Source organism: Oncorhynchus mykiss, chromosome 11 (genome assembly GCF_013265735.2).
Source record: "Oncorhynchus mykiss isolate Arlee chromosome 11, USDA_OmykA_1.1, whole genome shotgun sequence".
In the NCBI taxonomy this organism is placed as follows: Eukaryota; Metazoa; Chordata; class Actinopteri; order Salmoniformes; family Salmonidae; genus Oncorhynchus; species Oncorhynchus mykiss.
In genome coordinates this window covers 46,459,792-46,485,415 of record NC_048575.1, presented here as the reverse complement: position 1 = coordinate 46,485,415, position 25,624 = coordinate 46,459,792, and the positions used below count along the sequence as shown (strand labels likewise).

Here is a 25,624-nt window from a genome sequence, read left to right as displayed (position 1 = left end):
GAAATGGGCTGTTCTACAAGGTTGCTGTTCTGTTATGCACAGTGACTTGTTGGCCTTGTTACTGTTGCATCTCTCAGTGAGAGGTCCCTACAGCATGAATTTCTGAATATACTGTAGCAATATTGAAACATACTGCTACTACAGAATGTATGAAGTTCCATTTCTCCCATAACAAAACAGATAAATAATTCCATATATGCTTAGAATATTCAGACTACCATCTTCCAGATCTGAGTACAGACCAGGGTTTCTGTTATGAAAATGTTGTGCCATACATTTGACCAGCAGCATTTTTTATTTACCGGGCATTTGATCAATTTACTGGACCCAATGCATTAAGTGAGTGAACTGATTAGGGCATTCACCCACGAGGCTCAGAATGACAGAAATCCCTGTTAGATTATGGTACTGCATATTAACAGAACATGCAAGTCAAGGATGCAACGATGTGGTCCTTCTTGCCGAATTCTGACGTGCACTTTGAAGATGTTAGAATAGCTGTCCATATTTACCTTTTCTCAGCCAACAAGACGAGTAACGAACAACCAAATCACTAGTCTATATTAATCGACTATCCCCATAATAGAAAAGTTGACCTATTCTATTGGTCAGCTTGCTGAGAAAGAAATAGCCTGTTCCAAACAGACTCTGGGACAGTTGTGTGACGATAGATCCCAAATTCATACAGCCAATGTGCACAAGTGGGCCATGCTTGAAGGTTCGTTACATAAAGCAATTAGCGGGATAACACCATCAAAAGCGTACCAGAGCGGCTTCACGTGACAAGAGATGAACATATCCGTAACAAATATTGAAAGAGGGGAGATCTAATATGCAAAAACTAGCATGGGTTGCTTATGTGACAAGGAGTGTGCCTTTGGCTACTGGACAATGAAAGAAAGTTGATATAAAATAATTGCCTCCGCGGATATGGTCTGATTTAGTCTAGGCTACTTTGAAGCAAGGTAAGACATTCCTCATATTATGTCGTAAAACGTTCAGGTTTCGAACAATTGAGTATATGTTTTCAAATGGTATACTGCCTCCGGTTCATTGCAAAGGGTTGTGTGACGTGCTGATGAAGCCTGGTTTCCGTTGGCCATCTATGCATTTTCTGTTTGAGATGCTGTAGCAGCGGCGCTAGCGCTGTCTGACAGTGTTTTACGCTCAAAGGCGTTGTATCTGTATGCTGTACGCGTGTGATAAATAAGATACATAACGAATATACTGTACACACGGACCAATTTAATTCCACTAAATTAACCTATAGACCGATATGCATGACCAGTCAAATATATTTCCATCAATGAATAAACTAAAAAGCATTATTTCGAAATGGGATTTTGGATTTCGCAATTGGATTTTCTCTTCTCGCGGACAATTGGCGGCAATTCTATTTTTCTGCTGTTAGAAAAACAAATAAAACGGCCAAAAACAAGATATTGCCTTCAAATGGAAACCCTGGTACTGACACACCTACAGGAGAGGTGGAGGGTGTCCTAAATTGTTGACGCATTGGGGTATCAGGATGCTTCTGACTGCACTCAGGCTCAGTAGCGGTGCATGGGTAAAATCACCGTGTTGTGATAATTGAATTGTTTGCTCTATAACTTGTTAGTTCATATGCCTTGCAACCGTGATATATGCTTAAGGCCAACACAACAAGAAGACACAGTGGCAGAATAAATTCAACCAGACCTTTGTTTCATCACAAAACCAGAGCGCAAACTCTGTCCTGTGAAGTCCACAAAGCATATTGCTGGTAACAAACAGTTACATGACCTACAGCATGGTCAAGAAAGTAAATGTTTCCATCATTTTCGGGCTATGACTCTGTCATACAGTACATGCGTTTATTTTTTGTTGTCCTAGGCTACCTGGCCAAAATGCTTGTTAGACTAACTTCCTTTCATGGGCAGCATTAGCTAGTTAACATTAGCCTTCTACATCTAGCTACATATTGAACGTCCATCTTCTCAGCTAATTTAGGAATAGGACGATTTTAGCTAGCTAGCTAACTAGCAACCGGAGGACAACAACACAAGGAGATGCAACAATTCAATTTGTTTCTATCGATGACGTATTTCTCTGTGATAGGAGTGAAACCAAATCCAAACTGGCTTCCCTTCACAGTTGAGCTCACTCAGTTTTGCTCAACGCTGATTGGCTATAATTGTATACTTTTTATCAAGGGAGGCCAAATGCTGGCTGGCTTCCCGTGGCTATATCGTCCACTAAGACAGGACTAGTAAAGGCCCAGTGCACTACTTTTGTGTGTTTTTTGTGGAAAAATGAATATTGTATTTTAATACAGATTTTTGTTCAGGGGGTGCTGCAGCACCCCTATGGCCTCTTCACTCAGGCTCATCTTTAAAAGATTAATAGGGGATGCTGTCCTTGTGGCAGAAATGTAGTTGGAGGGGTTTCCGTGACAACAGGAAAAGTTTGAAAACAAAGCAGAGAGAGACACCATTGTCACGGTTACCAACTGGCTGTCGACGCCCAGCTCCATTGGTCTTTCAGCTTCAGCTGCCAATCACAGTGTTGGGGCATCAATGGAGAACATTTGAATGATAAAACCATAAGTCATGAACAGACCATTTCCCCATTTCCTTGGGGGGCTGGGTGGGGAGTGGCTGAATGGGGGCCAAGGGAGGAGAGGAGAGGTTTTACCACTACAGAGCCATATGGAATGTTGAGATTCCGGATTCGCCCCCCAGTCAAGCCACAATGACGCTTAATCACCAAACACCTTCCTCTCAATCCCCTGGTACAATTAGCAGCACGACCACATCACCGTAGAACAGGAGTGTTAAACTAATTTTGCCGCGCATTCGGTCTCCAACAAAGTCCGGAGGATCGCACTGAAAGTGTGTTATATTTCATCGCACTCAAAATTAGTACAAAACAACACCCCTAGTTTTTTACATTTTCGATGCTCCCTGACTGTCTAGCTTTCATTTAGATTTTTAACAGGCGGGACACGGTCAAGGAACTGTATGAATGTAGGTCCATTACAATTTCTACACAGTTTCAAATTGGTTTTAATTATGTGGACACCTGCACGTCTAACATCTCATTCCAAAATCAGGGCATTGATATGGAGTTGGTCCCCGTTTGTGGCTATAACAGACTCCACTCTTCTGGGAAGGCTTTCCACTAGATGTTGGAAAATTGCTGCAGGAATTTGCTTCCATTCAGCCACAAGAGCATTAGTGAGGTCGAGCACTGATGTTGGGGCGATTAGGCTTGGCTCACAGTCGGCTTTCCAATTCATCCCAAAGGTGTTTGATGGGGTTGAGGTCAGGGCTCTGTGCAGGCCAGTCAAGTTCTTCCACACCAATCTCGACGAACAATTTCTGTATGGACCTCGCTTTGTGCACAGTGGCATTGTCATGCTGAAACAGTTGCCACAAATTTGGAAGCACAGAATCATCTAAAATGTCATTGTATACTGTAGTGTTAAGATTTCCCTTCACTGGAACTAAGGGGCCTAGCCCAAACCATGAAAAACAGCCCCAGAACATTACTGCCACTATGCATTGGGGCAGGTAGCATTCTCATGGCATCCGCCAAACCCAGATTTGTCCGGCGGACTGCCAGATGGTGAAATGTGATTCATCACTCCAGAGAACACATTTCCAGTGCTACAGAGTCCAATGGTGGTAAGCTTTACACGACTCCAGCCGACGCTTGGCATTGCACATGGGGATCTTAGGCTTGTGTGCGGCTGTTCGGCCATGGAAACCCATTTCATGAAGCTCCTGACGAACAGTTATCGTGCTGATGTTGCTTCCAGAGGCAGTTTTAAACTCGGTAGCAAGTGTTGCAACCGAAGATAGACGATTTTTACGTGCTTCAGCACTCAGCAGCTGAGCCATTGTTGCTGCTAGACGTTTCCACTTCACAATAACAGCACTTATAGTTGACAGGGGCAGCTTTAGCAGGGCAGAAATTTAACGAACTGACTTGTTGTAAAGGCGGCATCCTATGACGGTGCCACGTTGAAAGTCACTGAGCTTTTCAGTAAGGCCATTCTACTGCCAACATTTGTCTATGGAGATTGCATGGCTGTGGGCTCGATGTTATACACCTGTCAGCAACGGGTGTGGCTGAAATAGCCAAATCCACTAATTTGAAGGGGTGTCCACATACTTTTGTAGATACAGTGCCTTCGGAAAGTATTCAGACCTTGACTATTTCCACATTTTGTTACTTTACAGCCTTATTCGTCATCAATCTACACATAATGACAGCTCTAGGAAGAGTCTTGGTGGTTCCAAACTTCTTCCATTTAAGAATGATGGAGGCCACTGTGTTCTTGGGGACCTTCAATGCTGCAGAAATTTCCCTGTATCTGTGCCTCGACACAATCCTGTCTGGGAGCTCTACGGACAATTCCTTTGACCTCATGACTTGTTTTTTTTTCTCTGACAACTGTGAGACCTTGTATAGACAGGTGTGTGCCTTTCCAAATCATGTCCAATCATTTGAATTTACCACAGTTGGACTCCAATCAAGTTGTAGAAACATCTCAAGGAAACAGGATGCAACTGAGCTCAATTTAGAGTCTCATAGCAAAGGGTCTGAATACTTATGTAAATAAGGTATCTTTTTGGTTTTTAATACATTTGCTAAAATTACGAGGTATTGTTTGATGACAATTGTTTTATTTAATACATTTTAGAATTATTCTGTGACGTAACAAAATGTTGAAAATCTCAAGGGCTCTGAATACTTTCCGAATTACTGTATAGTGTATATTGAGTTAGTTTAACCCTCAAAAAAAATGATTTCTAAAACGTATACAGTACCAGTCAAAAGTTTGGACACAGCTACTCATTCAAGGATTTTTCTTTATTTTTACTATTTTCTACAATGTAGAATAATAATGAAGACATCAACACTATGAAATAACACATATGGAATCATGTAGTAACCAAAGAAGTGTTAAACAAATCAAAATAAATGGTATATTTGAGATTCTTCAAGGTAGCCACGCTTTGTCTTGGTGACAGGTTTGCACACTTTTGGCATTCTCTCAACCAGCTTCATGAGGTAGTCATCTGGAATGCATTTCAATTAAAAGGTGTGCCTTGCTAAAAGTTAATTTGTGGAATTTATTTCCTTCTTAATGCGTTTGGGCCAATCAGTTGTGTTATGACAAGGTAGGGGTGGTATACAGAAGATAGCACTATTTGGTAAAAGACCAAGTCCATATTATCGCAAGAACTGCTCAAATAAGCAAAGAGAAACGGCAGTCCATCATTACTTTTAGACATGATGGTTAGTCACTATGGAACATTTTCAAGAACTTTGAAAGTTTCTTCAAGTGCAGTTGCAAAAACCATGATGAAACTGGCTCTTATGAGGACCGTCACAGGAAAGGAAGACCCAGAGTTACCTCTGCGGTAGAAGATAAGTTCATTCGAGTTACCAGCCTCAGAAACTCAAGTAATAGACACATCTCAACATCAACTGTTCAGAGGAGACTGTGAATCAGGCCTTCATGGTCAAATTGCTGCAGAGAAATCACTACTAAAGGACACCATTAAGAAGAGACTTGCTTGGGCCAAGAAACACGAGCAATGGACATTAAACCGGTGGAAATCTTTCCTTTGGTCTGATGAGTTCAAATTTGACCACCCGCGGGCAGGATTGGACCCCCTCGCTGGCCATATGTTTGACACCACTGCCGTAGATGGAGAACAAAATGTAAATGGGACTGGGAGACGAGCCTTGAAGTGACACTTAATTGGAGTCATCGAGGCATTCTCTCACTCAGCTCCAGTCAACAGTATCCATCAAACTTTGTTCAAAGCCATCACATCGCAGTTTCAGCAGCAGCTGTCTGTCTAGGGGTAGAAAACCAGAGGTCTATGCCTGAGGCCTGTTTTAAAATAGTACAAGTCATCCACTACTTCTGTCTCATAACAAAAGCAGGAAGGTGGAAGAGGAAGGTGGATGGCAGTGTCATGACACTATCCTCAAACTGACCTCTTCTTAGTCAGTCCATATAGAATTATATGCTACATGTTTCCTTTTCCATGTGCCAGTCCACAAATCCACCAACAGCATGACAGAAGCTAAAGACAGACAGCATCAGAGAGAGGGGGAGAGGAAAGAGCAAGCGATGCGTTGATGGAAAGAAGAGGAAGAAAACAAGCCCAGTGAACAGATGCTGTCCTCCCTTTCCTTCACCACAGGATCATCCCAGGAGGAAGTCCCATGTGCTCGCTCTCCCAGATCCTGGTTTGTGGCTGACAGAGGAGACTGGCACTCTGCTCTCCCCCACCCCACTCAGGTGGCTCTATGGGCGTCCTCCTCCTCTCCCTCTCCCCATGCTGCTAGGAGGTTGGGAGCGAGTGAGGGGAGAGATGGAGAGGGGGGCTACATGAAGGAGAGAGTCTCCCAGTCGGTTGTTGTCAGGCCCAGGCCACTATCGCTGGGACTTTGTTTACACACACATGCACAATCCAGAGGTTGAGAATTGTTAGTAGGGATGGAGCTTAGAATGAGAACAGAAAGAATTGCAGACAGAGCCAATTCCTTATGTATTTGACAATGTCCAAAACAGGAATCACACTCATCATCAGATAAAGAACACATGAAGGTGTGTGGGATTTTAAATGTATTTTTAGGTGGTTTATATTGACTCAACCAAGTCAACCATAATGACAGGTTCCAAGATCCATTTTGGGTTGCTTAGCGCGGTACAGGGTGGATGCACTGTATATAATGTATGTAAACGGTTTAAACTCCACTGTTTGTATTCTGTCTCTAAATGTAGTCACTAGCAGCACCATATCAACAAGTACAATTCCGTGTACTTGGTGAAAAGGTGTTCTGAAGTTGCCTATGTATGCGCCGCCAAACAGTAGGGTGGACGTATTATAGCTATAATGTAATAGTGTGAGACTGCGTAACGAACGAACCCATCGATATGTCAATACCATGTCAGCCATATTGAATGTACCTATGGGAGTGCAGTCAAATTGTCGTGTTCCAAGGGGCCGTCCACTTCTAGCGATTCTACTTACATGGTCAGTACAGTGGTCATGTAGAGTGAACATGCTTGACACACTTCCGTGGTCTTCAGAAACAAGAGTAGAGACATGCTGCCCCTTGCCCGTTCAGCCTCTACAGATGTTGCCTTGCTTGGATACCAGCTGACTGGCTGGCTGTGGTGACAGCTGGACAGCTGTTCCTTCCCGGAGACGCAGTCACAGAACCATACCACAAAGGGAGGGAGGAGGGGTAGAACGTTTCATATGTCTGTATGAAGTTCCCCGGACGAGGGAAGCTGTCAAAACATAGCAACGGATGTAGCAACGGTTTCTTGAGTCTGAAATTTCAAGAGAGATGGTACTAAATAGAAACCAGAGTGAGTGAAGCAGCACACAGTTGAGCGAACGCCAGACAGACGTGGATGAGACGCCCACTCTGCTCCTCAAAAAATAAGCAAATACCTCAAGATGTACTTCTACATCCAAATGTGGTGCTTTATTAACGCAAACACCAACCATCCTGTACAATTTTTATTTGAACCCCAAGTATTCTGGTCTGTATTCAGGTTTTCCTGATTGAAGATGTTCACGTTTTAATTTAAACTTCTAATTAATATTTTACCTCTACATACAAGGGAAAAGGAGGAGAGGGAAGGGTGATTTCAGAAGCAGCGAAGATAATTGGCCAGGCATTAAAATGAGGCTGGACTTTGGCACACATGAGTGACTGCTGGGACGAAAGCCTGTGTAAATTGCAGTCATGTTCAAATAATATGCCTTCATCCTGCCATTTAAATACAGACCGACCTACCATACCTACCTACCCCCGACTCCAAGTTACCTGCTCAATCAACAGAGCACAAATCTTAGGTTAAAAAGCTTGGATCCGTGCCAGTCATTTCTGCCAAAACTCGCACAGCAGGCAATTCATTATGCCACCAAGGGTCAGCAAGTCCTTCAACTCAATAAAAATGTTAATAAAACTAAGAGCTCACAAAAAGGAACGCTGATCCCCCCTGGTCTCTGAATATGTGTGTGTGTGTGTGTGTGTATGGGGTTGGGCGTCAAACTCCAACTGCTCACAGCCAAAGTAGAAAATGCATCAGCGTATATGCTACAGCAGGTGGTTTGAACTTATTGGGAAAAGGAACACACACAAAACACAGGTTGTTGAGTCAAACATTAGATCTCCAACCCTCAAACTCAAATCTCCAATTCCATATCCACCCCCACTCATCTAAATACATTTAAATACTATTAGGCAGATTTCACAGGATGGCAGTGGGTGGAGGGGGGGGGGGGGGCAGATAAAAAAAAATAGCTTAGCAACCAGTCATTATCTTCAGGAGTGGATCGAGGTGATCCATCCGTCGAACTCTGGTGGCTCGCCCATCTCCCCTGCCCACCACCCTCCCTCCCTCCATCTCGCTGCCTTCTCCCCGTCCGAATACAAACAGAGATAAAGAACTCCGCAATCGCTCTTGACACACAAATAGGTTAACACAATAAAGCCGGCTTTGACTGGCTCACTCGAGGGAGGAAAGCAATTCCAGCAGCCGGCAGGAGGTAATAAAACAGGCGCGAGGAGAGAGAAGTGGGTGTGTTTGTCCATATGTGTCCTGGCGCCATTGTTTCTATGTTCCTGACTGTACGCGAGTGAAAGCAGGCACGGGGAAGCCAAGGGGCCTCAGATCTTAATATCGCAAGGATTTCTAACAGTGGGTTTAGCCTAGAAACATATACCAACTACCCCCCCCCCCCCCCCCCCCCCCATCCCACCCTCCTCGCATGCTCTCTCACAAATCTGTCTATAGCTTAAAAATTCAAACAGGTCAAAGTTAAATTACTTTTATCTGTGCATGCCTCGGCTTTCCATTCCGTGTCCCCGGTACTAGGACCGGCAGTAAAAGATTCAAATCTCCAGAGTTTTATTAAATCGTGTTGCGTTCACGCTGAGCTGGGGGAAACAAAGAGGGGTGGCTTCTCCAATTACCATGCCGAACAGACATTCTTTTCACCAGTCAGTGGAAATTGTATTACCTTTACAGCAATGCCATCAGAATTGGGTAACAGACTCTATTTTTTTTTGTCACAGACGCTAACGGTCGCTGTGTCACCCCCGTATAAGTAGTATCCATTTACAACAATCAAGTCATGTAGCCATTGTCACACACTCCCAAAGCCAGGCTTCTGAACACATTACAATCCCTATCGTTTTGAATGATATAATATCTGAATTGGCTGAGCAAAATTTCAGTAGTAGCTTATTTCTGAATGACTGCATTCTAATTAAACAAAATAGAACTATGAGACATCCATACTGCTGAAGCCAATCTACAGCACAGGCCCCGAGGGCACAGGGTGACCTAGGTCATTCACATAGGGCCTCAAACCCCTGTGCAAATCTGCCAATATGTAAAGAGCACTTGGCTCCCATAGCCAGAGCTACCTAATCATTAGGGAAATGAATAAAAAAACGGCAGACAAAAGTTCACCCCATTTAGGTCATATGGCTATTCGCAATATTTTACAATCATTGGCTCTGTTTATTCGTGCTGACAGCTCCAACAACCAGGTGATCAACCAATCAGCAGATGAAAAGACATGTAAAGTGCGGGTTACTGTCATCGGAGAACGACCAAAGCATAAAGACAAAACGCTTTATCTTGCCCTCCCCACAAGGAAGGGCAACTGACCAAAATCAAAACAGAGACGGAGATTAGGATGAGATGCAGTTCCTTGTTGCATTATAGTTTGATCTTCCTCAATAAACGAGGAGAATCAGATAGTTCCCGTTCCAGATTAAAGTACACCAGCATTGGGGGGGAAGAGAGATTAAATCAGACGCTCGCACGAGATAAAAAATTAAATAAAAAACATCCCTTGCTGCTTCTGGCATGGAAACAACTGGCGATAAAGAGTTCAGGAGATAACGCGCAACGCGGGAACACACAACAGCAACTCAAACGGCATCCAAGCCTCCACAACGAATCAAAAGCTTCCATCATGCATAATTGTTGATGAGGCCAAGACACACATAGGTTTCTGGAGGAATAAATGGCCCTAATCATATCCAAGGCCTCAAAGCAATGCCGAGGTGTAAAGAACCCCTTTTGGCTCAAGCACACCCCCAGAAGGAAAATAGTTGCTATATAGCCTTTTTAATGCACTGCTGAGGTTGAGGTGGCTTCAGTGAGCTTTTGAGTTGAGTTATCATTGTGCCGTGTCTCCATGGTCCCCCCGCTCACAATCCTTGAGATCAATGTCATCACCGGGGTGATTTGAGAGCAGCCAGCACTGTCACACATGACAAATCAATGTTACCATGAGGCAAGGCCAGAGAGGCATCGTTTTTAAAGGAGAACAAATTTGCGGTTGGAGAGCTTGTCAGATTTGTTTTATCCTCTCCCTCTTTGTTGGAAAGTTTTTTTGGGCGGCAACACGTCCTTCCTTCACTCCAGCTCGATTGGTTATGAACCTAGCAATATTCTGTATTGCCGCCTCAGCAGCTGAGGTGATTTCATTCAGCCTATTAATCTTCGTTGTGCAAACCTGAAACGTATAGGATTCACATAACTATCCTTACTGGGGACAAGGATCTCTTGGGAGATTCCACCTTGTACCTTAAATTCATAACTGCGTTCTGTGTGTTAGGCTTCTATATGACCCTTTTTGAGAACTGGTTAGCTTATCACGGAGTAGGAATAGAATGTCAACTGAGCCTGGTTCCGTACTGTTGGATGTGTTAGTTATGCTATAGTTTCACTCTTGATCCTGATGAAAAGCCCACTGCCTGCCAATCACTATGGGTTACAGTGGATGAACACTTGTTTGGGCACATCACCAACCTGTCCTTCACAGTCCAAGGCAAGGTAATCATATCTTGAGATTACCTCAAGGCACAGACATATAATAAGGCTTTGGGAACAAAACCAGCTCGCCAACACACGGCAGCCAGCGGAGACACTGCAGGGTGGCGTACACAATCAAGACTCAAAAATGTTTCTCTCTCTGCCCTCTTGAATCCAAAAAGAGCCAATGTCTTCTGTTTCTCTCACCAGATTTCTAAAATAAAAATTAGTGGGTCCTAGGCCCGATTTCAAACAGGGAAACAAGAAGGGAGACGGCTGATATCAGTAGCCAAAAAGAAGGCGATATTGGGGGGTGATATAGACTTGATATAAACAGATGTGATGTGCTTCTACCCCTGATGTGTAGATGTGCTTCTACACCTGCATTGCTTGCCGTTTGGGGTTTTAGGTCAGGTTTCTGTCCATTTGATTTGATGTGGTACAAACTTTGGTAACAAATTCAAATGAAATTGAATTCCGTTGTTAGGACATGAGATGTTGTCATGACTCATGTACATCGTTCTGGTCCAGCGTTAACCGTATCCTTTAACAACAATCATTTCAGCCTCATTAAAGACCCAAGGCATGTCAAAACCACATGCCTGGAACGTGGTAAACGGTAACATAGGATCGATCATTCCTTAATCTTCACAAGCGGGCGAGACAAACCTCCTCCCTTTTTGTGTCCTTACATTGTTTGAAAACACAGTACGAACTAGCCACATCGACCGATCCATTTCCTCTTTAAGCCGTATTGTGCTAAGGCAGCAAGATCGGGGAAGAAATAGTGTCACTGAAGATACTATAGAGCCACTTGAGACAGACTACACACAGGTTCCATCCTTGCTAACACTACCAACCATATGGGGAAATGCGTATGGCATATTACCTGTACCTCAAAATGGCAAACGATATAGGGCTGCTTGTAACACAAACCAACGCTCACGGGAACACCTTTCCTTCATTCATATGTAAATTGTTAACACAAATAATTGTGCACAGTATAGTCGGCGCAAATATATACAGTACACTAACTTCCCCGCACGAGGAACTCTTTGATCAATATCTAATGAGATGCCGTTTGGACACCCTTGAGAGAGAAGGTTCATGGACCTAACTCCCAAATGCCCATGTGTCACATTACATTTTTTTTGTTTGTTGCCTAAATGTATTTCCTGGAAGGAAAGAAGCAACTTAATATTGTCAGTGGTTGTGGAAGCTGTGCCACAGGATGAAGATAGGATCGCTGCTTTTCATTCCCTTTACTTTCATATACAAAATATAGGCTATACAGAATAAATCAAAACACCTCTCTCTGGAAAACAAATGTGCTATTGCGTTGCTGTAAATATATCACAAATAATTACGTGGGCACAGTAAGCTCATTTTATAGTGAAGATAAACCAAAGCAGAGGATTTAAATATATATATATATATATATATATATATATCATACAAGGTATGTTTGCAGTGGCACTGCACACGTTGTGGTTTTGTTGCCTCTGGGTCTGCATTTAGACAATCAAACCATAGTGGGATATAAAAAAGATGAATACATAGAACAGGAAATTAAAGTTGAGCTATTCTACAGATATTCATGAGCCAACCTTACTAATTCTCACATGGCTGCAGTTTACATAAGCAAGGAGTACAGTGCATTCACACCAATGCTATCAATCAAATCCAAATAATATTTCAGTGTTGGAAATTGAAATAGTGCCTGGGCTTGCTTAGTATAACTTCTGTTTTAATATCTTACTCAAATGTAATCAGTCCTTCAACCACAATTCTGTGCACGTTAAGAAGGATACTTGTTGAAAGCTCAGCCAACGGCATCAGGTTTGTTCTGCTTTTTAGATGGTTTTGGGGAGGCAATTAATCAAAAACAAAGATGGACTTTGAAAGATAGGCTCGTCTTATTGCACTTACCCAGCGTAGTGTTGAGTTTACCTAGGATGGAACCGCCTTAACCTTTTACTGCACAGGGCTAAATCAGGGTCACACAGAGTGTTTCTTGGTAGTCTTTAAACAAGTCTACTTGGAAACAAAAGTATACGCCTCAAACACATGGTTAAGGGCTTAAAAAAAAATAGAAGACACCTGTACCATGTCAGATATATAGCTAAAATGTATTAAAAAGTTTGAGTTTGCATCCCAATATTACACTTTATATACATTACAGAAGACTGAAATGTAACAAAACCATTTGACATAGAAACACTGGACGTTCAGTGTTGATTCATTATGAAAAATATTAATAACATTACACTCGTGTGACCACTAGAGTGCTTTGATCATTCGACCACAGCTAGAATACTTAGTTTCTACATCCATTTTTGGACTTACTGTATAAATGAATGATATACAGTTCCTTCAGAAAGTATTCATAGCCCTCGATTACAGCCTGAAAAGAATAATATTTTTTCCTCACCCATCTACACATAACATCCCATAATAAAATCAAAACATGTTTTTAGAAATGTGTGCAAATGTATTGAAAATTAAATACATAAATATCTCATTTACATAAATATTCACACCCCTAAGTCTATACGTTGCAGAATAACCTTTGGCAGCGATTACAGCTATGAGTCTTTCTGTGTAAACCTCTAAGAGATTTCCACATCGGGATTGTGCAACATTTGCCCAAGTTCTGTCAAATTAGTTGTTGATTATAGCTATTATATTATAGCTATTATATTATAATCATTTTCCGGTCTTGCCATAGATTTTCAAGTAGATTTAAGACAAAACTGTTACTTGGCCACTCAGGAACATTCACAGTCTTCTTGGTAAGCAACTCCAGTGGAGATTTGGCCTTGTGTTTTAGGTTATTGTCCTGCTGAAAGTTAAATTCATCTCCCAGTGTCTGGTGGAAAGCAGACTGAACCAAGTATTCCTCTAGGATTTTGCCTGTGCGTCACGCCATTCCATTCATTTTTTTATCCTGAAACATTCTCCAGTCAATTACAAGCATACCCATAACATGGTGCAGCCACCACTATGCTTGAAACTATGGAAAATGATGCCCAGTAAAGTGTTGTATTGGATTTGCCCCAAACATAACACTTTGTATTCAGGACGAAAAGTGAATTGCTTTGCCACATTTTTTGCAGAATTACTTTAGTGCCTTGTTTCAAACATGATGCATGTTTTGGAATATTTTTATTCTGCACAGGCTTTCATTATTTTCACTGTGAACTAGGTTAGTATTGTGGAGAAATCTTACAGATAATTGTGTGTGGGGTACAGAGATGAGGTAGTCATAAAAAAAAAATCATGCTAATCACTGACATTATGGGGTATCAATTTAATCTATTTAACATTCTGGCTGTAACATACATTTTATTCTGATAGAGTCAAGGAATGTGAATACTATCTGAAGGCACTGTATGCCAATTCATTCTTGAAGAATATAAACGCTTCAACCGCTTAGTTTAACTGTTGTACCGATTCAGAACCCAAAAAAGCTTTACTCTTAAATGTAAACAAAACACTGTATAGCCTCAAAACATGGTTAAAACTATACATTTAATACCATTGATGGCCAGTGCATTAATCCATAGTACTGTCTATGATTTTGAGTGTGGTTACATTTCTCCAGGCCAATCCCTCAGCATTTTAGCCCAACAGGGGCAGGGAGATTTCTTTGTTATGGTTTCAATTAAGGATTAATTGAATTCATAAAAAATAAAAAAAAATACAATAGCAACCTTGCATTTAGTTATTTTCTTTATGGATTTAGAATCCTGTGAATGAGATTTCTACAGTAAAAACAATCAGCTGGGATATTTATTTTTGAAAAATATGTCAGGATACTTTATCAAAATCCCAATTCCTAAGTAAACACTTTAAGGCCACCATGTTAATTTTCAGCCTTCAGAGCCAGTATGAGTCATGATATTTTGTTAAAATTTTTCAAGAGGTAAATCACTGACCTAGCCTACATATTAGGCTGTCCTTCTAGCACCAGTAGCTAACCCCATCCTCTCCAGCTACCATCCCCAACCATCATGTTGAGTTAAGGTAAGGATTATGCTGGGGAGACTATTTGTTTTCAGTGAAGAACAGCCGCAGCGCTAATATGAACACAATTTGCTCAGCGGGTCATAGACGCCGAGTGGAGGAAGTAAATGAGGCGGCTCTGCCCCCTCAGGTGAAGCCTCGGCCTCGTACATCACCCAATGTTTTATTCAATAGTAGCAAACAGGCGCCGTGCTATGCTATAGCAGGTGCCGCACAGGGCTGGCGACTCTAGGAGCCTGGCCCTGGATGTAGAGGGGCCCCATGTTAGATTATCAATGAGCAAGCGAGGGAAGGGAAAGCTTCACTGTGCTCAACTGAAGGCTACTCCACTATCCAGCCACTGAAAAAATGCAGAGATTGCTTAAAGTATCTAAGGCCTGAAGTGGTCTATGAATAAATTATCCAGGAGTATTAGCTAGCCACAAACTCCAGGATATCCACATTGGGAAAATAACAATTTGCTTAAATTAGGGTTTGTCCCCCCCCTCTGGTCTATGAAGATGAACGTGTGTGTGTGGTGTGTGTCAGATGAGGCTGGTGGGAGGAGCTATTAGGAGGACGGGGTCATTGTAATGGCTGGAATGGAATCAAACACATGGAAACAACGCATTTGAGTCCGTTCCATTGATTCAATTCCAAACATTGCAATGAACCGGTCCTCCTATAGCTCCTCCCACCAGCCGCCTCTGGTGTGTGTGCATGTACTAATGGTCCCCATGTTAAATCCTAAACAGATAAAAAAAAATATATATTTCCTGTCAGCACCTGCTGTTTACAACACGTTCTAATTAAGCAATAAGGCACAGGGGGGTGTGGTATATGGCCAATATATCACAGCTAAGGGCTGTTCTTGGTCATATATCACAAACCTCCAAGGTGCATTATTGCGGTTATAAACTGGTTACCAATGTAATTAGAGCATTAAAAAAGGAAGAAATAGTATGAATAAATTCATCAAAATAACATTTGTGAAAATGTCAATGTGTTGGTAACACATTGTATAAACAGGTCTAACAGCACCCGTGTCAATAGATCCTCCGAACACAGGCATTATCACTTAAATAATGTCAGAAGCTGGTGTTGAGGATATAATGACACGGCAGTTAGACCCGAGACTGTCGCCACAATGGGGGTTTGTAGAAACGTTAGACTGTCTGACAAATATTTTGCAACATTGTTCCAATATTGAAATTCGATCTCCACTGTCCTACTGAGAATGTAGCGTCAGGACAAGACTGTCATCTTTTCTCAGCTAGTCGAAATTATGAATCAGCATAATTCGGAAAGTATTCAGACTTTCCAAATTGTTACGTTACAGACTTATTATACTTTTTAAATATATATTTTTTTATCCTCCTTAATCTATACACAATACCCCCTAATGACAAAGCAAAAACCGGCTTAGACATTTTTTCTAAAGTATTAACAATAACACAGAAATATCACATTTACTTAAGTATTCAGATCATTTACTCAGTACTTTGAAGCACCTTTGGCAAGGACTACAGCCTCGAGCCTTCTTGGGTATGAAGGTACAAGCTTGGTACCCCTGTATTAGGGGAGTTTCTCACATCCCTCTCTGTCGATCCAGTCAAGCTGTTAGGTTGGACGGGGAGTGTTGCTGTACAGCTATTTTCAGGTCTCTCCAGAGATGTTCGATCGGATTCAAGTCCGTGCTCTGGCAGGGCCACTCAAGGACATTCAGAGAGTTGTCCCAAAACCACTCCTGCATTGTCTTGGCTGTGTGCTTAGGGTCGTTTTCCTGTTGGAAGGTGAACCTTCGCCCCAGTCTGAGGTCCTGAGCACTCTGGAGCAGGTTTTCGTCAAGGATCTCTCTGTACTTTGCTCCGTTCATCTTTTCCTTGATCCTGACTAGTCTCCCAATCCCTACCACCACCATAATTCAATGGTGCCAGGTTTCCTCCAGACGTGACGCTTGGCATTCTGGCCTATGAGTTCAAATCAAATTTGTCACATACACGTCAGCATGTTTTATTGCGGGTGTAGCGAAATACTTGTGTTTCTAGCTCCAACAGTGCAGTAATATCTAACAATACATACAACCTAAAATTAAATTAACGGAATTAAGCTAGATAGATTACGATGAGCGATGTTGGAGTGGCATTGACTAAAATACAGTAGAATAGAATACAGTATAAAAGCAAAAATATAACAATTAAAGTGATCAGTGATTAAGTCTATGTATATGGGGCAGCAGCCTCTAAGGGGCAGGGTTACGTAACTGGGTGGAAGCCGCCTAGTGATGGCTATTTAACGGTCTGATGGCCTATAGATAGAAGCTGTTTTCAGTCTTTCGGTCCAAGCTTTGATGCACCTGTACTGACCTCGCCTTCTAGATGATAACGGAGTGAACAGTCAGTGGCTCAGGTGGTTGTTGTCCTTGATTATCCATTTGTCCTTCCTGTGACACGCGTCACTGTCCTGGAGGGACCAGTGACGCATTGGGCAGACCGCACCATCCTCTGGAGAGCCCTACGGTTGTGGGCGGTGCAGTTGCCATACCAGGTGGTGATACAGCCCGACCGGTTGCTCTCAATTGGGAATCTGTTCAAGTTTGAAGGTTTTAGGTGCCAAGCCAACATTTTTCAGCCTGTTGGCTCTGTTGAGGCTTCACCACACTGTCTGGGTGGACCATTTCAGATCGGCAGTGATGTGTACACTGAGGAACTTGAAGCTTTCCAACTGCGCCACTGCAGTCCCGACAATGTGGATAGGGGCGTGCTCCCTCTGCTGTTTCCTAAAGTCCAAGATCATCTCCTTTGTTTTGTCGACATTGAGTGAGAATTTTCCGGGCACCACACACCCAGGGCCCTCACCTCCTCTCTCTATGCAGTCTCATCATTTTTGGTAATCAGGCCTACTACTGTTGTGTCGTCTGCAAACTTGATGATTGAGTTGGAGGGGTGCGTGGCCACACCATCATGGGTAAACAGGGAGTACAAGAGGGGGCTGAGCATGCACCCTTGTGGGGCCCCTGTGTTGAGGATCAGCAAAGTGGAGGTGTTGTTTCCTACTTTCACCACCTGGGGGCGGCCCGACAGGAAGTCCAGGACCCAGTTGCACAGGGCGGGGTTCAGACCCAGGGTCCGGAGTTTAATGATGAGCTTGGAGGGTACTATGGTGTTGAATGCTGGGCTATAGTCAATTAACAGCATTCTTACATAGGTATTCCTCTTGTCCAGATGGCATAGGGTAGTGTGCAGAGCGTTGTCAATTGCATCATCTGTGGACCTATTGCGGTGGTAAGCAAATTGAATTGGGTCTAGGGTGTCAGGTAAGGTAGCGGTGATATGATCCTTAAACTAGCCTCTCAAAGAACTTCATGATGACAGAAGTGAGTGCAACGGGGCAAAAATGAGTCAACTTTGCTTTCTTGGGTACAGGAACAATGGTGGACATGTTGAAGCAAGTGAGGACAGCAGACTGGGATAGGGAGAGTTTGAATATGTCTGTAAACAACCCAGCCAGCTGGTCTGCGCATGCTCTGAGGACGCCTTCTGGGCTGGCAGCCTTGCGAGGGTTAACACACTTAAATGTCTTACTCACGTCAGCCACAAAAAAAGGAGAGCCCACAGAGGAGGAGTGCCCACAGTCCTTGGTAACGGGACGTGTCGTGGCACTGTGTTATCCTCAAAGTGGGCTAAGGTGTTTAGCTTGTCCAGAAGCAAGATGCCGGTGTCCGCGACGTGGCTGGTTTTCTCTTTGGAGTCTGTGATTGTCTGTAGACCCTGCCAGATGAGTCTTGTGTCTCTGAGCCGTTGAATTGTGACTCCACTCTGTATCTACACTGACGTTTTGCCTGTTTGATTACCTTGCGGAGGGAACAACTACACGGTTTGTATTCTGCCATATTCCCATTCACCTTGCCATGGTTAAATGCGGTGGTTCGGGCTTTCTGTTCTGCGCGAATGCTGCCATCTAGCCACGATTTCTGGTTAGGGTAGATTTTAATAGTCACAGTGCGGACAACATCTCCTATACACTTCCTGATAAATTCAGTCACCGTATCTGTGTATTTGTCAATGTTATTCTCAGAGGCTACCCGGAACATATCCCATTCCGGTTGATCAAAACAATATTGAAGTGTGGATTCCGATTGGTCAGACCAGCATTGAATAGTTCTTAGCACGGGTACTTCCCATTTGAGTTTCTGCTTATAGGAAGGGAGGAGCAAAATGGAGACGTGATCAGATTTGTCAAAGGGATGGTGGGGGAGGGTCTTGTAGGCATCCCGGAAGTTGAAGTAGCAGTGATCGAGTGTTTTAGCAGTACTACAGTCAATGTGTTGATGGGACTTCAGTAGCGTTTTCCTCAAATTTGCTTGGTAAAATCCCCCGGCCTCGGGATATGTGGTTTCCAGTTTGCATGAAGTACAGGGTAGTTATTTGAGGGCCGTTGTGGTATCAGCTTGAGGGGGAATATACATGGCTATGACTATAACCGAAGAGAATTCTCTTGGGAGGTAATGCATTTGGTTGCGAGGTATTCTAGGTCGGGTGAACAAAACAACTTGAGCCTCTGTATGTTATCACAATCACACCATGAGTGGTTAATCATGAGACATACACCCCTGCCTTTCTTCTTCCCGGAGAGTTCTTTATTCCTGTCTGCGCGATATAGTGAGAATCCAGCTGGCTGTATGGACAAAGACAGAATATCCTGGGAGAGTCATGTTTCCGTGGAACAGATTATGTTACAATCCCTGATGTCTCTCGAAGGAGATTCTCACCCTGAGCTCGTCTACTTTATTATCCAGAGACTGAACATTAGCAAGTAATTTACTCAGAAGTGGTGTGTGCGCGCCTCCTTAGTCGGAATAGAATGTCCACTCCGAATAACTCTTCTCCACCGGTGGTGTTTTGGCTCAGCCTCTGGAATCAGTTCAATTGCCCGGGGGGTTACGAACAAAGGATCCAATTCAGGAAAGTCATAGTCCCGGTCGTAATGCTGGTGAGTTACCGCCGCTCTGACATCCAAAGGTTATTTTGCAATAAAACAAAAAAATTCCTCGGCTCAGAAATAGCACACAAAAACAAAATGCTGCAAAGTTGCTTAGGAGCTAGAAGCAGAGCTGCCCTATCTGCCGGCGTCGGCCCAATCCAAACATTGGTTTCATCAGACCAGAGAATCTTGTTTCTCATGGTCAGAGTCCTTTAGGTGCCTTTTGGCAAATTCCAAGTGGGCTGTCATGTGCTTTTTACTGAGGAGTGGAACTCTGGAGCTATGTCAGAGTGACCATCGGGTTCTTGTTCCCCTCCCTGACCAAGGCCATTCTACCCCAATTGCTCAGTTTGGCCAGGTGGCCAACTCTAGGAAGATTCTTGGTGGTTCCAACTTCTTCCATTTAAGAATGATGGAAGCCACTGTGTTCTTGGGGACCTTCAATGCTGCAGACATTTTTTGGTACCCTTCTCCAGATCTGTGCCTCAACACAATCCTGTCTTGGAGCTCTTGCGGGCAATTCCTTTGACCATGACGCTTGATTTTTGCTCTAACATGCACTGTCAACTGTGGGACCTTATATAGACAGGTGTGTGCCTTTCCAAATCATGTCCAATCAAGTTGGAAAAACATATCAAGGATGCTCAATGGAAACAGGATCCACCTGAGCTCAATCTCGAGTGTCATAGAAAAGAGTCTGAATACTCATGTATCCATTTTTTTTTAAATAAAATTTGCAAAAATGTCTAACAACCCATTTTCGCTTTGTCTTTTTTCTTTCATTTTATTTAACTAGGCAAGTCATTTAAGAATTGTTATTTACAATGACGGCCTAGGAACAGTGGGTTAACTGCCTTGTTCAGGGGCAGAACGACATTTTTTACTTTGTCAGCTCGGGGATTTGATCTAGCAACCTTTCAGTTACTGGCCCAACGCTGTAACAACTAGGCTACCTGTTTCACTATGGGGTATTGTATGTAGATTGACAAGGGAGTTTGGGGCTAGGGTCTAGTTTCCTGAATTTCAACCTGACTGACGTGCCCAAAGTAAACTGCCTGTTACTCAGGCCCAGAAGCCAGGATTTAAGCCATTTAATTTGGTAGCATTGGATAGAAAACAGTTTGACGTTTCTAAAACTGTTAAAATCATGTCTGAGACTATAACAGAATTGATATGGCAGGCATAAATCCAAAGAAAATCCAACCAGAATTATTTTTAGCTCCCAGGCTCTTATTATGGAAACCTATTGTTTCTATGTACATCCATCTCAACAGTCTTTATTCAAGGTTTCAAGCTTCTTTTTTGAAAAACGAACAAGTATTTTGTTTTTGTTAGGGGACCAGAAGAAAATCAGTCTTTCGGCGTGCGAGGGAGAGGGTGCGCGCTTACGAATTGTCCTTTCCTATTGAACATACTACATTCCGTATGAAATATAATTTATTTACATTTTAGAGTACCCGAGGATTTTATAGAAATGTTGTTCGACTTGTTTGGATGAAGTTTAGCTGTAGCTTTTTAGACTCCTTTGTCTGCATGTTGAACGAGTGGATTACTGAAATCAATGGCGCCAACTAAAGACTTTTTGGGATATAAAGAAGGATTTTATCGAACAAAACAACCATTCATGTTGTAGCTGGGACCATTGGGATTGCAAACAGAGGAAGATCTTCAAAGGTAAGTAATTTATTTAAATCGCTATTCCAGATTTTGTGAAGCCTGTGCTGGTTGAAAAATATGTTGAGGTGGGGCACTGTCCTCAGACAATCGCATGGTATGCTTTCGCCCTAACGCCTTTTTGAAATCTGACAATGCAGTTAGATTAACAAGAAGTTAAGCTTTTAAATGATATAAGACACGTATGTGAACATGTGTGTTCATGTTTAATATTAATTTGAATTGCGTGCCCTCCAATTTCACAGGATGTTGTCGGCAAGTGTCCCGCTAGTGGAACACCTAGCCTTAAGAAGTTTTAATTAATACATTTTAGAATAAGGCTGTAGCGTAACAAAATGTGGAAAAAGCCAAGGGGTCTGAAAACGTTCCGAATGCACCATAGACAAAGAAGTGTCAATAGAAAAACAGGTCAAACTAAAGTAAATGCAGCTACTTTGCAGTTATTCTAGCTGCACAGTTTGACGTAACTATGTTGGCCGCAGTTGGCTAGATAGCTTGCAAAAGTATTCATCCCCCTTGGCATTTTTCCTATTTTGTTGCATTAAACTAATTTCAATTGATTTTTATTTGGATTTCATGTAATGGACATACACAAAATAGTCAAAATTGGTGAAATGAAAACAAATCACTTGTTCCAAAAAAATTCAACATCAAAAGAAAAACGGAAAAGTGGTGCGTGCATATGTATTCACCCCATTTGCTATGAAGCCCCTAAATAAGATCTGGTGCAACCAATTACCTTCAGAAGTCACATAATTAGTTAAATAAAGTCAAACTGTGTGCAATCGAATTGTCACATGATCAGTCACATGATCTCAGTATGTATATATATAAAAAAATAAATAAATAAATAACACACCTCTTCTGAAAGGTCCCAGTGTCTGCAGCACCACTAAACAAGGCATAGCACCAAGCAAGTAGCACCATGAAGGCCAATGAGCGCTAAATACAGGGAAATTGAGGGAAACCTGTTTCAGTCTCCCAGAGCTTTGAGACTGGGACAGAGGTTCCCCTTCCAGCAGGACAATGATCATAAGCATAATGCTAAAGCAACACTTGAGTGGTTTAAGGGGAAACATTTAACTGTCTTGGGAATGGCCCAGTCAAAGCCCAGACCTCAATTAAATTGAGAATCTGTGGTATGACTTAAATATTGCTGTACACCAGCAGAACCCATCCAAATTGATGGAGCTGGAGCAGTTTTGCCTTGAATGGGCAAAAATCCCAGTGGCTAGATGTGCCAAGCTTATATAGACATACCCCAAGTGACTTGCAGCTGTAATTGCTGCAAAAGGTGTCTCTACAAAGTATTGACTTTTTTTTTCACAAGAAAAAATATTTGGCATCGTCAGTGGTAAGCATGCTGTGTGAATCAAATTATACAACCCCCCCCCAATTGTTTTATTTTTTATTCCAGGTTGTAAGGCAACAAAATAGGAAAATGCCAAGGGGGTGAACACTTCTGCAAGCCACTGTAAGAGCGTTGCCATTTAGAATGGAGGACTGGCTCGCATCCATAGATGCAAAAAAATGGGTCCATCTCAAACAACCCAGCTAACTGATAGAATGAATGGCCAGCAGGCTTGGCTAGCATCTATAGATGTATCGGGGACTAGGTCTATATTTTTGTTGAGGGATGAAATAGTAGCCTGTGAATACATTTATCAAAATGTATTTAATACTTTGGCAAACCTACTCGGCTCCGCCTCAAAGCAGTACAGCTGTTTAAAAAAAAAAAAATCATGAACAATTGCTTTAATCTGAAACATTCGGACGATTTCCCCATTTAAATTAGAGATAGTCAAACTGTGGATTTAGTCTTGGAAACTGTTCTTCGGCACATGTACTCTGGCATAGTTTATACTTCATTGCTACATCGAATGGGACAGTGGTAGGCCTACCGGTAACACTAGGCATAGGCTACAAGGACCAGCTGAAAAAGTTCTGAGGAATTAATCACTGGTGATGCTCTTTCATTTGAGGAAGCGAACATCGGAGAGCTCTGATCAACATCAGTGTATGACATTAACTATTTACAGAAACGCAGCGCCAGTTACACTTATGGGGAAATCATTAATTTCCTTTGAAACTATATTTACCCACGGCTGATTAAAAATTATATGACGCATGGAGGCATACAGAAAGGAATTTCACACCCTAATTCTGAGCCTACTGTGCCAGTGCCTTGCATAGCCCACTTCCCGGCAATATACTTAATTGCTCCCAATCCTTGAAATACCAAATACTACACATCAAAGCAGATCCTAAAGCCATTCAGTAACTGACATCGATTTTACAACGCTTCCTTTATTGTAGGTTAGACTATGCATGAACACAAAGGTTTTCTAGCCTATCCTATCCCAGAATCCTATCAACATCTGTGTACCATAGACCGAGCATTTTACATCCTCATTCTATTTTCTTACAACACTAGCCATCAATTGTTATACACTGTGCTGTCCTTCACTCCATCCATCAATTATGATATGCGGACATGTCGCCAAATGACCCAAGCTGCCATTAATCAGGCTGCAACAAAATCCCAAATTTACGCAAGCGATGAATTTATTACTAGGCCGATATCGTTTTGGCAGGTGAAGATTTAGTTAGAAAGGGGAACATATTTACCATAAATTGTTTCGTATTGCAGACTAGAATCCCATGCAGGTTAACTGGCGCTGAGCAGTCTGCTTCAGAGCGTTGCCGTCCAGAGAGTAATCAAAAACGTTTCATCCCACTCTCAAAAACCACAAAACCACTCGTCGTTGATCAGCAATACAGTTTATTCTGCCCTTTTCAGTGCCGTGAACATTCAGAGAGTGAATCGGATTCCAAACCGGAAAACCAAATAGTTCAGATAATTGCTCTTTCTGTCAAGGAACAATATTGTAACTGATACGTTTCGTTTCCTGGACTGGACGACGGTGTATTAAAATAACAGGTCGGCAAATCCAGGAGCGTTGCGTGTCAATCTCTCCAGTTAAACGGTGGTTTCACCTAACGCATCAACCTTTCGCCCTCCGAAACAAAGTAGCCTGTCAAAATTATCCGCTTTCGTGTTCTTTCTTCTCCTCGTTTCCTGGATAATATCTCCAAAAAGCCTTGTCACAAAACAGAATTGTCAATCCAAAAGAATTGATATAGTTTAGGCTATAGGCAAAGTGTTTCCCCTATTTAGTCTGATCAATCTGGATTTGTCAAGTAGACAAAATGTTTCAACGTAGTCTATGGCACCGAGTAACCGGACAGATTCCAAAGCTTGGCTTTGAAACAAATGCAGTTGTTGGAAATAAATGAATAGGCGCAATTAAATCCTGGCGATGAAGCTCTTTTCGTCTTAAACACTTTCTCTGCCTATCAGAAACCTCTGTCCTCCCGGTTACAGACTCGGATTTCCAATTGAGGTGACAAAACAAGCTCTAAACATTCCTCTGCGTTGTTCATTTCTTTTATCTAAATACCAAGCGATAATGTTAGTCTGTTTTAGGCAGCTCACTGCGCTTCGAGATGCGGTCCTTTCCGTATGCCGAGCTGCCCAAACTGACAATAACCGGAACGATGCAGACTCTCCCAGCTCTTCAGACCGCCCACCAACCAATCATTGCACTGAGGGAATTGAAACGTTTGCACGGGTTAGCCTATCATTGGTAATTGAGGATTGTTACCACGGTGACGCTGTCAGCGTCCTGGCGTCTTTATTGAAACCACGTTGTTTATTCGCGGAAAATCTATCCAATTTAATGAAATTAGTAGACTAGTTGTCTAGAATGCAGATATTCAGTCTAGGCGCCTCGATTGCACATTGTAAATAAGAAACGTGAATCCGTTTATTACAGGCCCACAAGGATTGACCATTCTCTCTTTATTATAGGCATAATAAAGCCCTGATAAGGGTCTCCCAATTTACGAAGGAGCAGCCATATAGAGTAAATGTAGGTATATCGTGTGCTTTAAACTCTTATTACAATTAGCCTATATATGTAACAGACTGTCTCATGGTTTTCACAATTTTTCAAACAAATGCTAGAGCCTGCTGCTGTGAGCTGTGAGCACTAAATAGGCACAGCCTGGCAACATGGGAGAGAGCAACCCAACCCACAATTA

At 42.4% G+C, this 25,624-nt stretch overlaps 1 protein-coding gene across 2 annotated transcripts in view; it reads right to left on the bottom strand.

Annotated features, from left to right (window-relative positions):
* The window catches only part of LOC110535764 (protein FAM222A), an 81,701-nt gene extending 56,576 nt beyond the window's left edge, over positions 1-25,125 (bottom strand). The window contains exon 1 of one of the 2 annotated variants that reach the window (XM_021621003.2): positions 24,149-25,125. The gene's annotated coding sequence lies outside the window, so the exon portion shown is untranslated. The remainder of the gene's footprint in view (positions 1-24,148) is intronic. The other variant, XM_036935559.1, reaches the window with a different exon arrangement.
* Between the last annotated feature and the right edge of the window lie 499 nt (positions 25,126-25,624).